This window comes from Bubalus kerabau, chromosome 12, assembly GCF_029407905.1.
Source record: "Bubalus kerabau isolate K-KA32 ecotype Philippines breed swamp buffalo chromosome 12, PCC_UOA_SB_1v2, whole genome shotgun sequence".
NCBI lineage: Eukaryota > Metazoa > Chordata > Mammalia > Artiodactyla > Bovidae > Bubalus > Bubalus kerabau.
This window is the reverse complement of record NC_073635.1, coordinates 24129076-24141771: the sequence shown is the minus strand read 5'-3', so window position 1 is coordinate 24141771 and position 12696 is coordinate 24129076. Positions and strand designations below refer to the sequence as shown.

Below are 12696 nucleotides of genomic sequence, written 5' to 3'. Positions count from 1 at the left end.
GATCTTCCTGGCCCAGGGATCAAACCTACGTCTCTTATATCTTCCACATTGGCAGGCGGATTCTTTACTATGGAGCCAGCTGGGAAGCCATAAGATCTAACACTGAGATATAATATAGCTCAGCTACTTTTTCATTTTAGAGGAATAGTATTTAAGGCTGTTAGTTCAGCACATGCCATTAACATTTGTGGATCTTGGAACTTTTGGAACTCATTTGTTAAACATGAAGATTCGCATAGTATAGAGAAGAACCAAGAAAAGTAACCTACACACACCTAGAGCTTTCAATATTGAAGACACAGCGCCATCTGGTGGGAGGAAAAAAAACAGAGAGGAGAAATACACAGGGTCCCCACTGAGGGCAGAAAGATGCTGGGAAACGGACAAAGGCAGGTAGGGGAATCGGAGAGAGAGGATCATTTCTGAACCCTCCGTGGTCAGTTTGTTGCTGCGAACCGTGCTGTCATGAGGGTATCTCAGATGGGAGAGATTTTCCAACTGTAATCTTCAAACCTTCTTTCATTCATTCATCTTTCATTCATCCTTCCACCCATTTTCTTAACAACTGTTTGTGAAGCTCTGTCCTAAGCCAGACATCATAGACTTTGCACCTGGTGGAAGGACATGGACTATAGATAGATTTTTTTAAAGATGTATTTGATGCTTCAGAGAAAGAATTAAGTAGAGCAGGACTCCAGGAGTGCTGGATGGAGGAAGGGTAGGGAGGCGGTGCTCCTGGCTTATACTCTGATGCTTTGGGCGATAGCTGGATCGAACTTAAGAGCAACCTGTGGGACACCTAGGGGAAGAGTATCACAAGCAGGAGAAAGAGCAAGGGCCGAGGTTCTGAGAAAGGGACTTGGCTTATTTGAGAAACAGGTGTGTATCCGGGGCCAGTGAGCGTTGGAGAGACATGGATGAGATGAGGTCCAGGAGCAGGGGCAGAGCAGATGATTCACCAGTGCTTGCACGTTGCCAACCGAGGGGCAATTTCTCAAGGAAATTGAGAGAAGCTAGTGTTTATTACTTTCGACTAAATGAGGGCAAGGGAGATTCACCGTATTTCTACATTAAATAAATATTTATGAATGCCTGTTATTTGCTATACCTCATGAAAAATACTGAAAACACATAGATAAACATGATGCTTTCAATGATGTCAGTCTAATGGGGAAAGTACGTTAACATAATTATAATAAAGAGTCCTATCAGATAATAGGCTTGAATGAGATACTACATATAAAACTGTTAGCAATTTTTGGGTAGGCTGTAAACAATAAATAACGGTTAATCCCTTTATTTATTTATTTATTGGTTTACTTTACAGTTGAATGGGATAAGAAGGCATGTTACAGCCACCCATAAATAACAGAATGATGCTAATTGTTGGTATGATTGTAAAACTACACCAGCAATATCACAAAAATACCCATGATGTATCCTCTATATTCTCTAATCATCGAGATAAAGAGTATATATCTAAGGAGAGGCAGTGGAGAACTAGCTCTTAGCTAGAAAATGTGTTAATTCATTACTAAAACACAACAGTGAAAGCACAGAAGTGTTCATAAGGATTTAAAGTACAGCAGCCTCTGTGTCAATGTCTCCTAGAATAAAAGGAGAGGCTGCCCATGTATATGTGGTAAAAAGAACACATGTTTACCTTAAGAGGTACCCCCTGGATATGTCTACCTGCAGAGAAGCCCTTCTGCTGGTCACCATAAATGACCAGTCTTTTAAGATTGAAGGACTTAGAAAATTATGTTAAGCTTACCCTCAGATTCACACTCACCTTCTATTTCTCAGTCACAATTATTCATGATAGCCTTTTTTAACTACTTGATATTCTCAAAACCACGTGCACTCTGGATTTTTTTTTCCTCTCTACCCAGAATGTTGCCCTCTCTTCACTACTCACCACCACATCTGACTCATAACCTCATGTATCCTTCCTTCAACTGTCACCTCCTCCAGGATGACTTCCCTGGTTCCTTCAGGTGAAATTCAGAATTTTCTCTTATGCTTCTCTGTAATGCTATGTATGTGCTCAGGCATGTCTGACTCTTTACAGCTCTACAGACTGTAGCCCACCTGGCTCTTCTGTCCATGGAATTTTTCAGGCAAGAATATTGAAGTGAGCTGCCAATTCCTCCTTCAGGGATCTTCCCGACCCAGGAATCAAACTTGCATCTCTTGTGTTTCCTGCATTGGCAGGTGAATTCTTTACTACTGCAGTACCTGGGAATCCATAACCAATCTATTTCTTCTTGAATTTTAGCTTGTTCCTGCATGTATTTATTTCTCCATCAGAATATAACATTGAGGCTAAGAGATTATCATCTGTTCGTTTTTGTATTTTATATACTTATCACAGTGTTTGTAACATGGGAGCACTTAAGTTTTTTCAAACTATAAGTCAAAATGAAGAGAAAATTCTAAGATGTGAGCTAGGAAGGGTCTTTTTCCAGTTTCTGACACGAAAATATTTCCTGTAAACAAGTGGTCTTAAATTCACCACAAATTGCTGAGCCTTTTTTTTTTTTTTTTTGAAGAAAGTTATTTACTTATCAACATGATTAAAGTTGAATGTCCTTGGATATGCATTCCAACAGTTTAAAAAGTCTAAATAGAGAAATAAAAGTGATATCAAATACCAAATTATTTTTCCTCTCTATGAGGTTTCAAAGATACACACGTTCATTGTTTTCCTCCATATAAAATAAATATGACAAAGCATAAAAGTGTAAGTGATTCAGGGACATATTAAGAAATGGAAGCTGAGTTAGGATTTTCCTGGAACCCCCACGTGCAGAGGCTTGCTATCAAAGACGAGCACTTAGTCCAACTTCAGAGTAAACCCTCTTCCCCCACTGTCGGAAGGCAGCGTGTACAGCAACCTCACACTTTCCAGCCACTATTCGTCATCTTCAAACATGGTCATCCTAAGCTAGTCCAACGTAGAGACTGAGCTCTTCAAAGGATCCAGAAGCACAGCAAGGCTTAAAATATCACTCAACAGAAAGATAATGATGCTTTGGCAAGGCTGTGTCATTTGATCGTTCATTCTTTCATAAGTGCCACTAAGTACCTCTTTGGCCAAGCGTCAGGTTTAGCTAGCAATGTGTAATTCAAATCTCCAGCGAGATTGGGCAGGAATGTGCACCGACTGATCAAGGTCCTGGCAGGATGAGAAAGCAGAGCCCTCTGGGTCAGGGTTGGGCTTCACCGCTTTATCAGTACAGGAGCCCTCCTGCGGCTAACTGGGGCCACTGCGGCTGTCTACACAGCATCCAAAAATAGGAAGCACCTGGGTTGCTATACCTGATGCCATAATCATCAATGGTCTTTCCTAACAGGAAACTGATCACGTTGAACAAAAATCAGAACCTGGTTTAAAAATGTAGTAGCTACCTAGCTGCCAGTGAAAAGTTAGTAGTCTTTCAATGAACTTAAAACATTCCTAGAGTAGTGTCTATACGTCAATCCCAGTCTCCCGATTTATCCCCACCACCTCCTTACCCTCTGTAACCATAAGTTTGTTTTCTACATCTGTGGCTCTATTTTTGTAGATGAGTTCATTTGTACCCTTTTTTTAAGATTCCATAGCTAAGCAATCTCATATGATATGTGTATTTCTCTGTCTGACTTATTTCACTAAGTATAACAATCTCTAGGTCTATCCATGTTGCTACAAGTTGACATATACACAGCACTATACATAAAACAGAGAACTAATAAGAACCTTCTGTATAGCACAGGGAACTCTACTCAATGATCTGTAATGACCTATATGGGGAAAGAATCTAAAAAAGAGTATGTATCTATATATACATACATATATATTGTATATGTAACTGATTTACTTTGCTGCACACCTGAAACTAACACAACATTGTAAATCAACCATACTTCAATAAAAAAATTAAAAAAAAAATAGTATTCCTAGAGGGGAGAAAACCCCTGGTGAGCACTGCCAATCTGTCAGGCTCTGTGGTGGGCCCTTTACCTAAAGGCTCCTGCTTTTACCTTCACCATCAGCTTATTCATTTCATGTTATTATGCCCACTTCACAGACTGAGGAAACTGAGGATCAGAGAAAAGTTATAAAACTTTTTCAAGTTCTCACAGGTGATAAGTATCACAGCTAAGATTTTAACTCAGTAATCAAATTTCCTTCCCACTAAAGCAAACATCTCTGGTTTATTCCTGGTCTCAAGCTTTCTAGGTCTTATAAGCCCCCTTTTCCTTACTTTAACCATCTTTCTCTATTCTTCATCTCCTTATCCCTAATGCTTTCTAAAGCTTTCAGAAAATGAACCAACTTCATTGCATGCCTCTCAAGATTTTGTTTCTAACCTTCAAAAATGCCAACCAAGTACAAGTGAATTTTGGACTCATTGTTTGGAAATTGCACACTTTCTTGTGCTAGGAACCATTTCTGAACATAAGGAAATCAACCATGCTTCTGAGTAGATTCAGAAACAGGTCAAAGAGAAAACACTGGGCTTATTGAACAGTTGTTTCCTTGGAGAGAAGTTCTCACCAGCAGCAATGGGTGCAAATGTATCCTCAATATTCACTGTTGTTCTGTCGCTCAGTCATGTCTGACTCTTTGCAACCCCATGGACTGCAGCATGCCAGCCTTCCCTGTCCTTCATTATCTCCTGGAGTTGGCTCAAACTCATGTCCATCAAGTCAGTGATGCCATCCAACCATCTCATCCTCTATTGCCTTCTTCTCCTCCTGCTCTCAATCTTTTCCAGCATCAGGGTCTTTTTCATTATACTTCACCCATATATGTGTATAGTGTCATAAAACTTCACCTTATCTCCAAATAAAGCTATTTCATCCTGGCTTTTTGCAGAAAACAAATATTTCATTAGACTTTCACTGATTGTTTTTTCTTAATTCTAATTTTTCAGGTCAATGAGCAATAGCAACTAGAGAACAAATTTACGTAAAGGACTTAAATTTCTGGAAATGTTTGCTAGCTGTATGCCAGGTATATGTGAGTATTTATTTTCTGATATGTACTAAGATTTGAATTTTTAGACTTTTGGATTATAAAGGTAAACTACAAATGTTCATAATTTGCTGGTGATTCCCCATCAGTCTCCTCACTGCCATCTCACACTCTCCATATACTGCCCTTCCTCAAAGACTACAGTACCTGCTGCTGGATTGGCTGTCTTTCCACCCACGTTTCTTCATCATCCTGACCAATAGCATCATCATTGACAATACATACGATCTCCCAGAAAACCAGCTCCTTGAACTCCAAGGATATTCACCTCCATTCAACTTCAAATACCCTCAGACCATCGTTCCAAACTAGTTAGTGTTATCACCCAGAATGGTTGATGCCTGTGAAACCCTAATCCCAAGGCTGCTGGGAACAACTGAGAAACAACCACGCAAACTTCTCTCAGAAGAGTTTGTCTGCTGACACTCGGGGAACCTGTCTTAACTGAGCCTTCAGTTACCATCCTTTCCTACCCTAAGAAATTCCCCTTTACTCCAGAGCATTTCTTCCACAATCTTCTGTAACTTTGCTAAAATTTCCTACCCAAACATCTTTCCCATGTTTATTTTTCATTTACTTATTTCTTCATTATAAAATATTTATTGAACACCTATAATTGGCCAGGTCCTAAACTCAGGGTCTCAACTCTCACTTTGCAAAGAAAATGGGGTCCATTGGAGAGGTAAGTCTTCAGCTTCTTGTCATGTCATCTACGAAGTACGTGGCACCCCTACTCCTCTTTTCCAGCTTCTCTGTATCAGAAGGGGTTCCCACACTGCTGAAGATGCTTCCATCTTTCCATCTATACTTGGTTTCTTCATTCCTTTCAGGCTGCTCTTCTTTATCCCAGCCTTTCCCTTGCCATTGGCTCCATGTAAGCTGCACAAAAACATCTCAAATATTTCTAAGTTAAAAACAAACTGAGCAAAGAAACAAACAACAACAAAAACCCACCTGACTGCACCTTCCTTTTTAGCTATTGCCTTCTTTTTTTCATCTACTTCTTCACCTCCCATTCACTCCTGAACTTTTTGTTTGTTTGTTTTTTGGCCATGAACATATGGGATCTTAGTTCCCTGACCAGGGATCAAACTCTCATTCCCTTCACTGGAAACGCAGAGTCTTAACTACAGGACCGCCAGGGAAGTCCCAAAATGCCTCCACTTCTTGCAAACCAGCTTGCCTTCCCATCACTCTATAAAGCATTGCTCATCAAGGTTACCAGCAATCTCTCTGTTACTGTATGCAATGGACACTTGATAGTCTTTATCTTACTTCACCTTTCACAAATGTTTGGCAGTCTTGGCCACACTCTATCTCTTGACTTCAGAGACACCTTGTGCCCCAAGTTTTATTATCTTCTCAGATTCTTGGTGGGTTTGTCATTCTCTCTGCCCTTTGCCTTCAGGTTAAAGTCCAAAGTTACTAACATGGAAAAGCTTTGTCTTCTTCCCAGAGACTCCTGCCTCTTCTTCATCGTAACACACTCAGCTTTGCTTTTCTTTCTCCCCAACACCTTCCCTTTCCACTTTTGTCTGATGATGCCCACCCATGGAGAGGTATACCACCTTCTCTAAAACTCTTTCTCATCCTACCATAGAGCTAATCACACTGTACTGAAACTGCCTCTGGTGGCTCACATGGTAAAGAATCTGCCTGTGATGTAAGAGACCCGGGTTCAGTCCCTGGGTTGGGAATATCCCCTGGAGAAGGGAATGGCAACCCACTCCAATATTCTTGCCTGGAGAATTCATGGACAGAGGGGCCAGGTGGGTTATAGTCCATGGGTTTGTAAAGAGTTGGACACGAGTAAGCAACTAACACTTTCACTTTCTTTCCCCACAGGACTGCCAACTTCATTTTTTTTTTTAATTTTTATTTTGTTTTGTAGTATAGCTGATTAATGGGCTTCCCTGGTGACTCAGTTGGTAAAAAAAATTGCACCTGCAATGCAAGAGACCCTGGTTCAATTCCTGGGTCAGGAAGACCCCCTGGAGAAGGGATAGGCTACCCACTCACTCCAGTATTCTTGGGCTTGCCTGGTGGTTCTGGCAGTATCGAATCCCCTGCAATGTGGGAGTTTTGGGTTCAATCCCTGGGTTGGGAAGATCTCCTGGAAGAGGGCATGGCAACCCACTCCAGTATCCTTGCCTGGAGAATCCCCATGGACAGAGGATCCTGGCAGGGTACAGCCCATGGGTCGCAAAGAGTCGGACACGACTGAGCGACTAAGCACAGCACGGCATGTAGCTGATTAACAACATCGTGATAGCTTCAGGTGGACAGCAAAGGCACCCAGCCATTGGCAAAAGCCAAGATTACCCTAAAATATTTCACATCATCACACGCCCCATCAACATGTTGCTGGGTTTTCACTGTGCTGATATAATTGATGTCTACTAATTTATAGATGACTACAGCAATCTGAGCTGTGAAGGTTGCTAATTCAAAATTATTTGAGAAATCTAAATTGTAACAGAGAAACAAAACTTGACTGATTTTAAACTGACATCATATATATTCTTTGCAAATAATAGTAAATTTAGCCTCTAATTGAATAAGTCTCTCTGTTTTCAGAATCTGAGGACAGTAGTTGCCAGCATGGATTTTTCACTAGTGTCAAAATGCCTGCTGGATTTACGAGCAAGGCTTTTTGCCATCGTATTTCTAGGTGATTTCTTTCCTCAGGCCGATTTTTTAAGGATTGGAGGGAGGCATGGCCTTTATCAAAGTCACCTTGTTTTACAGAATCCAGCTCTACCAGCTTCTCTGAAGGTGTCAGGAGGAGGTCAGCTCCATAGATAATACCATAACATGGAATTCAAACGCAATTCACTTAGTTTTGTACTGATATCCTTTCTCAGGTCTCCTAAATTAAGAGCAGACTTTAAAGGAGACCTGCTTTTGAAAACGTAAGAAACTTCACAAACCACCTTAGATATTTTAGGAGGGCACATCGGGCATTAATTTCTATTATGAACTAACCATATTTAGCAGACTGTCTTTTTGTATACCTACTTCACTCCACTTTAACAAAAAAGTACAGGACAGCTTGCTAAATGGGGGAGGTCACTGTGAACCACTCCAGCTAAATCATCAACTATTTTTTTTAATTTTATTTTTAAACTTTACATAATTGTATTAGTTTTGCCAAATATCAAAATGAATCCGCCACAGGTATACATGTGTTGCCCATCCTGAACCCTCCTCCCTCCCCATTCCATCCCTCTGGGTCGTCCCAGTGCACCAGCCCCAAGCATCCAGTATCGTGCATCGAACCTGGACTGGCAACTCGTTTCATACATGATATTTTACATGTTTCAATGCCATTCTCCCAAATCTTCCCACCCTCTCCCTCTCCCACAGAGTCCATAAGACTGTTCTATACATCAGTGTCTCTTTTGCTGTCTCATACACAGGGTTATTGTTACCATCTTTCTAAATTCCATATATATGCGTTAGTATACTGTATTGGTGTTTTTCTTTCTGGCTTACTTCACTCTGTATAATAGGCTCCAGTTTCATCCACCTCATTAGAACTGATTCAAATGTATTCTTTTTAATGGCTGAGTAATACTCCATTGTATATATGTACCACAGCTTTCTTATCCATTCATCTGCTGATGGACATCTAGGTTGCTTCCATGTCCTAGCTATTATAAACAGTTCTGCGATGAACATTGGGGTACACTTGTCTCTTTCCCTTCTGGTTTCCTCAGTGTGTATGCCCAGCAGTGGGATTGCTGGGTCGTATGGCACTTCTATTTCCAGTTTTTTAAGGAATCTCCACACTGTTCTCCATAGTGGCTGTACTAGTTTGCATTCCCACCAACAGTGTAAGAGGGTTCCCTTTTCTCCACACTCTCTCCAGCATTTATTACTTGTAGACTTTTGGATCGCAGCCATTCTGACTGGTGTGAAATGGTACCTCATAGTGGTTTTGATTTGCATTTCTCTGATAATGAGTGATGTTGAGCATCTTTCATGTGTTTGTTAAAGCACTGTCAGGTTTAAGGAACATATGGTGAAATCAAAGACATGATGTCTCTCTCTACCTTTCAAGTATTTTCTAGTCCTATATTTATGAAGCATGATAGTGTGCATAGCTGTTAAGTGAGATACAGACTCTGACTCCAAGTATTTATAGTCTTGTGAAAAGAAATTTGGCCTGCTTCTAAATAGCTATAAAGCTGAGATAGCTAGGATAAATGCTTGAGGAAGATATTAAAATATATATCATGGGAGTGTGGGGAAGTTAAGAGCAGAGATGTTTTCACATGGATGAAATCTCCAACTCATCACGTTCCAAACTGTACACCTAAATTCCCCTTGTCTCATGCACTTACTCACTGCTTTCTTCAAATGAAACGTCAAAGTACTGACTATATGCCAGGTATTGGGCTATGTTGATGACAGAACAATGCATAAAATTCAATGCCTGCACTCAAGGGAATGTCCATCTACTTCCTCAAATCTCTCCTAGGACGTTGCATCCTATCTCATTAATGGCACCGTCATGCTCCCCTTTCATCAAGCCAAGAACTTCAAAATCTCTCATTCCTTCTCCTTTATATTCAGTTGGACCAGAAACCCAGACAGTTCTTTCTCTTTGCTTTCTATTCACATTGTCTCATTCTGAGTTTAGCTATTTGTTAATAATTTATCATAACGAATTGCTGGCTCCCCATATGGGACCTCTCCAATGTCCTAGCCAACACCTTGTTGTTGTCACTGTTGTTCAGTCACTCAGTCGGGTCGGACTCTTTATGACCATGGACTGTAGCCCGCCAGGCTCCTCTGTCCATGGGATTCTCCAGCCAAGAATACTGGAGTGGGTTGCCATTTCCTTCTCCAGGGGATCTTCCCGACCCAGGGATCAAACCTGCGTCTTCTGCATTGGCAGGTGGATTCTTTACCATTGAGCCACCTAAGAAACCCTGAATAATTACATATTACTAATATTTACATTTTACTAAATATTTACATATTACTGAATATTTGCATATTACTAAAAATTGGAAGGAAAGACAAACATCCATAATCCAGGTTGGGCATGAAATAGTAAAGACACTGAAGCCTATGGTAATAAATTTTAGGTGTGTGTGCATGCTCAGTCGTGTCCAACTCTGCAACCCCAAGGATGATAGCCCAACAGGCTCCTCTGTCCATGGAATTTTCCAGGCAAGAATACTGGAATGGGTTGCCATTTCCTCATCCAGGGAATCTTCCCAATCCACAGCTTGAACCAATGTCTCTTTCATCTCCTGCATCACAGGCAGATTCTTTACCACTGTGCCACCTGGGAAGACATATCTCTAGTTCATAAGGACTTTGGCCCAATTATTACAAGTGCTTTTTTACTGACTTCACGTTGAAAGTAGTGATACCTCAAGATGGATAAGAGAAAGGCATTAACACTAGAATTCTCACTTACATTATCAGAACTAGTCCTCCTCTCCGCGTCTGCTATATGTTGCTAAAAGACCAGCTCTGGAGTATGAATTCTCACACTCCCACATTACTCCTTCCAGTGAAGTTATAGAAATGACAAGCAACCCATCAAAACATTTGGCAGCTTAATATCTGTGCCTCACGTTTCAGTGTCTCCTTTGATGTTGTAAGAAAAGCTGGTGGTTTTACATAAGACAGCAAGATTGTGAGGTATGTGTTTCGACTTTAACTATATCTCAGTGTGATCATATTACATGAATTTTTGGTTCTTTCTAAACTAGAAAGACTCCATTGTCACAAAGTCAAGTCTGAAATAAATGATTAAAAGAGGTACCCATATTGTGTTAGTAGTGAATTTAATCTGAATCTTAAATCTCTACCATAAAATTATTCTGTAATGAATTAGGAGTTTGAAGTAAAACATATAAAAGAAATTTTTGCTCTACCTGAAAGCATTTAGAATTTATCAGAACTATTATCTTCAGTTCCAAGCATTGTAGTTTAAGGAGAAAATGATTCAATGGAAATACAACTCAGAGAAAATCACCAGGTTGGTGAAGAACATGAGACCACAGGCTATCAAGAACTGTTGAAGTAATTGGGGTGATTATCTTAGTAAAATTGAATATTCAGGAGGGAGTTGATGATTATATTCAAGTATCACTTGAAAAGGAGGGTTGTATTTGCTTAATAAGACACTAAGATTTATTTTTTTTAATTTTATTTTATTTTTAAACTTTACAAAATTGTATTAGTTTTGCCAAATATCAAAATGAATCTGCCACAGGTATACATATAAAATATACCCAATGGGTAAAAGTGCCAGGTAGGGAGAGAAAAAAAACAAGAAGTAATTTTTTTGATACCTCAGGAAAAGAAAGGGCTTCCTTGGAAGGTTGTGCAGTAATATAGTCCCTATCAGTAGAGAAGATTAAATAGCCACAGTGACCTAGTGGCTGATTCTGTAAAATGGATTCTGATCCTAAATGAGTTGGTCATGACCATTGGGATCATTTGCAACTAAAGATTCTGTGATTCACTTATTGTATGAAAACAGAGTTCTCATAAAAATGATAAAGAGCTTCTGAATAACATGTTCCAAGCATAAAAACTGGAACAAGTTATTACTTAAATATAAAATATTCCTTTTTACACTCTGAAAAAAGATAATTCCCGCAGATTTTTCACTCATCTTCAAGGATCCTAGGAATATGTTAAATAGGCAAATTGTTAGAAATAAAATCTTTTTCCCAGTTTTGTCAATTTTTTTTTATTAATTTAAACTTTTTATTTTCCATTAGGGTATAGCTGATTAACAATATTGCAATGGTTTCAGGTGAACAGCAAAGGGACTCAGCCATAAATATGCATGCATCCATTCTCCCCCAAACTCCCCTGCCATCTTTCCAATTCTTTATGAAACTGAAAGAGTACTTGGAGATGAAGGCTTCATCCAATGAGATTTTATACAGCAAGCGAAAAAGCAAGCAGCAGTGTGAATAGTATTTAATTAAGGGGAAAAATTGAGAAACAGAGAGTATTCATGGTTGCACAACATTGTAAATGTAATTAATACCACTGACTTGTACACCTAAAAATGGCCGTGATGGCAGATTTTATGCTGTGTCTATGGTACCACAATAAAAATAAAGGCAGTGATTATACTGAGGATAAAGAAAGAAAAAAGAGTAGAGAGGAAGGAGGAAGGAGGGAGAGAGAGAGGGAGAAAAGAAAGAAAGAGAAAGAAAGCAAAGAAAGGGGGAGTGAGGAAGGAAAGAAAAAAAGAAAAAATCTGAATATACACTAAACTACTAAGTAATGGGGTGTTATTAAGAATAAGTTTAACTTTTTGCTCTTCCATAATACTTGAAAATGTTTTCAAAAATTCCATATTATTTTTAAAGTTTCTTTAAAAAGTTAAACTAAAGCTGACAGAGAACCAACCTCTCTTTGCTGCTGCTGCTAAGTCACTTCAGTCATGTCCGACTCTGTGCAACCCCAGAGACGGCAGCTCACCAGGCTCCCCCATCCCTGGGATTCTCCAGGCAAGAACACTGGAGTGGGTTGCCATTTCCTTCTCCAATGCATGAAAGTGAAAAGTGAAAGTGAAGTCGCTCAGTCGTGTCTGACTCTTAGCGACCCCATGAACCGCAGCCTACCAGACTCCTCCATCCATGGGATTTTCCAGGCAAGAGTACTGGAGTGGGGTGCCATCGCCTTCT

At 39.8% G+C, this 12696-nt stretch overlaps 1 long non-coding RNA gene across 1 annotated transcript; it reads left to right on the top strand.

Annotated features, from left to right (window-relative positions):
* Positions 1-436: 436 nt before the first annotated feature.
* On the top strand, positions 437-5454 carry LOC129624097 (uncharacterized). The gene is made up of 3 exons (XR_008700750.1): positions 437-879; positions 4923-5008; positions 5113-5454. It is a non-coding gene; the product is annotated as an uncharacterized LOC129624097 (long non-coding RNA).
* Positions 5455-12696: the final 7242 nt, after the last annotated feature.